The sequence below is a fragment of the Bison bison genome, unplaced genomic scaffold (genome assembly GCF_000754665.1).
Source record: "Bison bison bison isolate TAMUID 2011002044 unplaced genomic scaffold, Bison_UMD1.0 scf7180017864098, whole genome shotgun sequence".
Taxonomy (NCBI): Eukaryota; Metazoa; Chordata; class Mammalia; order Artiodactyla; family Bovidae; genus Bison; species Bison bison.
Genome location: NW_011494670.1, coordinates 4,570,848 through 4,576,005, shown reverse-complemented (window position 1 = coordinate 4,576,005; position 5,158 = coordinate 4,570,848).

Here is a 5,158-nt window from a genome sequence, read left to right as displayed (position 1 = left end):
GAACCAGTCTGTTGTTCCATGTCTAGTTCTAACTGGTGCTTCCTGACCTGCATATAGGTTTCTCAAGAGGCAGGTCAGGTGATCTGGTATTCCCATCTCTTTCAGAATTTTCCACAGTTTATTGTGATCCACACAGTCAAAGGCTTTGGCATAGTCAATAAAGCAGAAATAGATGTTTTTCTGGAACTCTCTTGCTTTTGCCATGATCCAGCAGATGTTGGCAATTTGCTCTCTGGTTCCTCTGCCTTTTCTAAAACCTGCTTAAACATCTGGAAGTTCACGGTTCACATATTGCTGAAGCCTGGCTTGGAGAATTTTGAGCATTACTTTACTAGCGTGTGAAATGAGTGCAATTGTGCAGTAGTTTGAGCATTCTTTGGCATTGCCTTTCTTTGGGATTGGAATGAAAACTGACCTTTTCCAGTCCTGTGGCCACTGCTGAGTTTTCCAAATTTGCTGGCATATTGAGTGCAGCACTTTTACAGCATCATGCTTCAGGATTTGGAATAGCTCAACTAGAATTCCATCACCTCCACTAGCTTTGTTCGTAGTGATGCTTTCTAAGGCCCACTTGACTTCACATTCCAGGATGTCTGGCTCTAGGTCAGTGATCACACCATCGTGATTATCTGGGTCGTGAAGATCTTTTTTGTATAGTTCTTCTGTGTATTCTTGCCATCTCCTTAATATCTTCTGCTTCTGTTAGGTCCATACCATTTCTATCCTTTTTCAAGCCCATCTTTGCATGAAATATTCCTTTGGTATCTCTGATTTTCTTGAAGAGATCCCTAGTCTTTCCCATTCTGTTGTTTTCCTCTATTTCTTTGCATTGATTGCTAGATACAAAAAAAAAAAAAAAAAAAAAAAACAAACACTGGGACAAAATTCTGGTAATTGTTGATCTAGGTAAAATACATTGTATGTATTATTCTTTGAGTTTTTCTGTGGACTTTTACGTTTTTAAAACTATAAAGTCAGGGGAAAAGTAAGAAACCTTTTCTTGTTGAAGTGTCTGGCACTTGGCTTCTTACTTATCTGCAAACCTGTTAAAACAGAAAAGATGAACAACATGGCCTGAATGGGAATGAATAAGTCAAGCACTTTAAATACACCCTAATTTTTTATAAGTCAAGCAGGAATTAGTAGAGGGAAATCTCTGGGTTTTAATATAAAGTGAAGTCGCTCAGTTGTGTCCAACTCTTTGCGACCCTTTGGACTGTAGCCTACCAGGCTCCTCTGTCCATGGGATTTTCCAGGCAAGAGTACTGGAGTGGGTTGCCATTTAAACACCACTTAATTCTCAATGAAATTTTAGAGGAATTAAATACATGATGTGTGAGCACTTAGAAAGCACAAGAACAACCCTTAGGAGATGACATATGTTATGAAAAATTTTTGTTGTTCAGCTGCTAAATCATGTACAACTCTTTGTGACCCCATGGACTGCAGCATGGCAGGCTTCCCTGTCCTTCAACATCTCCTGGAGTTTGCTCAGATTCAGTCCATTAAGTCGCTGATGCTATCTAACCATCTCATCCTCTGCCATCTTCTCCTTTTGTATTCAATCTTTCCCACATCGGGGTTTCCCCCCACCCCCCCCAGTGAGTTGGCTCTTTGCATCAGGTGGCCAAAGTGTTAGAACTTCAGCTTCAGCATCAGTCCTTCCAATGAAAATTCAAGGTTGTTTTCCTTTAGCATTTACTGGTTTGATGTCCTTGCAGTCCAAGAGACTCTTAAGAGTCTTCTCCAGCACCATAATTCAAAGGCGTCAATTCTTCAGTGCTCAACCTTCTTTGTGATCCAGTTCTCACATCTGTACATGACTACTAGAAAAACCATAGCTTTGACTATATGGACCTTTGTTGGCAAAATGATGTCTTTGCTTTATAATATATTGTCTATGTTTGTTATGAAGAATAGCCATGCAAAACACCTTTCCCAGAGGGGAATCAAAGATACAAATTAATTGCAACAGAGTATTTGAAAAAGTCAATCATATTGGTATTGTGATTAAAATGGAAAATATAAAGTGGGTGATTAGCTGAGTCTTCCTTCCCATTCTTCATTCCTTCATCCCTTCAATCATTCATTCAGTATTAATCATGTGTTCAGCACTACAGAGACAACCACCCTATTAGAATGAATGAACACATTACTGTCAACTCAGGCCTAAAGGAAATTTCTAAGTTTCTAAAGTGTGCTCTAGGACCAAAGCATCAGGATCACATGTGGTGCTTGTTAGACATGCACATCTGAAGTCCCATCCCACACTTACTGAGTCAAAATTTCCAGAAATGAGACTTGGTAATCTGCATGTTTAACAAATGTTCCAGATAATTCTTTTGTACACTAAAATCTGAGAGCCACACCAAAGTTCTCTGCTCTTTTCTGAAATCTTAAATATATTAATCAGTAAGTTAGGTGGATTCCAAGTTGGAGTAAAAATTGATAAACCATATTAAAGAATCAAACTTGAAAAAGACCTTGACAAAGGACAAAGGTGGAATGAAATTAATGATATACAACTTAATAGGGTTAAATGTTAAGTTCTGCATCTAAGTTCAAAGAATCAACTACTTAAATACAAGGTGGAAAAGCTCTGGACTGACAGCAGTTCACTGGGAAAGATATAAAGTTCAGTGAGAGTCAAAAATGTGGTATTATTTTTTTAAAAAAACTAACACAAATTTTAGTATGCATTAATAGAAATTGAAATTAAGGAAGGGAGAGGGAGGGTTATACTCATTATATTTTGCATTGGCAAAGCACATTAATTTCAAGATATTTAAACACCTGTTTTTTAAAAAGTCATTGTCAAACTAGAGTTTGCCCAAGGGAAGGTAACTAGGTTGTAAAGTGTCTTAAGACCACATCAGTGAAGACTCAAGAAGAATGTATCTCATATAGAAAAATGAAGATTTACTTCTTCATGATAGCTGACTTTGTGGGATTGGAAAGCTATCAGTTGAGGAAAGAATTGATTTTTTTTTCCTGCATGATTCTACAGAAAAAACCTGGGAACATTGGGGCAAAGTTATAGAAAAGCTATTTTTGGTATAATGTAAGAAAGAATTATCTAAGAGTTGGAAGGCTCTATATACGGTATTAGCTGTTCACTTTAGAGATAGTGAGTTCCCGAAGTAGGTTAAAGCATCTGTCAGAGATATTGTGGAGAGGATTCCAATTAACCAATAAATCAACCAAGGGAGGTCTTGCTCAGACCAATAGTGCTGGTGGGCTGGGAACTAAGGAGTATGGTTAACTCAACCCTCTATAACTAAAATACAAAAAAAAAGAAAAAAATTTTTTAATAAATAAGAAAGAATACCTGCATTACCTAGGTGGTCTCTTCAAACAATGTTTCTGTTTTTTAAATTTCTGTATAAGTTTATCCAGAATGTGTCAATGAACAGGCTTCAGACCTTTATCTTGTTTTATCAGCTGTTAATCCTTCCAAAGGCAACCATTTCTGATATCTTTTACGGAACCTGTTTTGGAAAAGGCAAGAGTCAGAATGCCCACGACATACTTCTATGGTCTCCTGCAGAGGAAACCTGACCCTGGTCAACTGACATGCTTTTAATCCATAAACTGTTACTCCCCTGACACAACAACAGACAGCCTCCCCAGAAGTGGGAGCTGAACTCGACGTGTAAGCTGGCTGGTGCTCTATGAGGCAACTTGGCACAAAATCTGTATCAAAATAGGGTTAATATGACAGCAATTAATTGCAGGAATTATGTTCCCTCTTTTGAAGAGTTTCTCATGTAATACACAAATTGGTTTGAGCATTTGGAAGATGGAACAGAAGATACGATACCCTGGAAGAAAATGGACTATAAAGGATATGAAAGACCACTGGACATACTGAAATTATTAGAGAAACCAATAGATACATAAAGGAAAGAAGAAACCAAAAGATATACAAAAGAGAGGAGAGGGTGGCTGGCTGGTGGGAGTAAAGACTGTTGAAGTAGTCCTTCAGAGTTATGCTATGGGCAGAGGATGAAACACTCTACTGCTGAGGTGATGTCAAGATAATTCATTTGCTAGAGCCATCTTGGACTTTTTCTCAGCTCACTCTGTTCTTTGAACAATATTCCAATTTCCAACATAACTGTTGTTCAGTTCTTGAGTTTGTCCTTATTTGTGTGTGAATCCTAAGCAATACTTCTCTGACCTTTCCACTTAACCGAAGAAAAGAAGAGCCTGTGTACTACTAGCAGTCTGGGATGGAGTCCATGCAGCTGATCACAAGTTCAACGTTTCTTTGTGATCTCTTGTTATTTTTATCTTTAAAATTTCATGAGAAATTTGCATTCTCCTCCTTAATATATCTGTACTGATTTTTACATAAATATGATGTTCAACCCATTAATTTAAATTAACATCTTAGGGAGAGACACCACATATTTTTTCAGTTGCTTCCCAAATCTCCTGGCCCGTAACTCTTGTAATCCTTGGAGGTGTGGCTACCTCAGCTTGAGAAACATGGTTGCATGACACACTAACGTTACCTGAGGTTATCTGAGTGACTGGTCCCTGAAGATTCTAATATATGCTTTTAGGGAGTTTTTTTTTAAGTTGACAGTGAAAGTTTGCAATTTACTATTTGAGCTTTGTTGCTAAGGACACTGGTTTGCAACTGGATTTGGTTTGGTTTGATTTTTGCTTTATTTACTTATTTAATTGAAGTAATAGTTGATTTATGGTGGTGCAGGTATACAACAAAATGATTCAGTTATATACATATTATATATAACTATATTTTTATATATATATATATATATATTTATGCCACATGCTCAGTCATGTCCAGCTCTTTGCAACCCTGTAGACTGTAGATTGCCAGGCTTTTCTGTCTGTGGAATTTTCCAGGCAAGCATACTGGAGTAGGTTGCCATTTCCTCCTTCAGAGGATCCTCCTAACCCAGGGATCAAACCCACATCTCCTGTGTCTCCTGCATTGCAGGTGGAATCTTTACCCACTGAACCATCAGGGAAGCTATACACATACACACACACATATTCTTTTTCAGATTCTTTGCTATTATAGGTTATTAGAAGATAATGAATCTAGTTCCCTGTGTTATAAAGTAGGTCCTTGTTGGTTATCTATTGATATTTTATATACAGTAGTGTGTTTCTATTCGGAGAA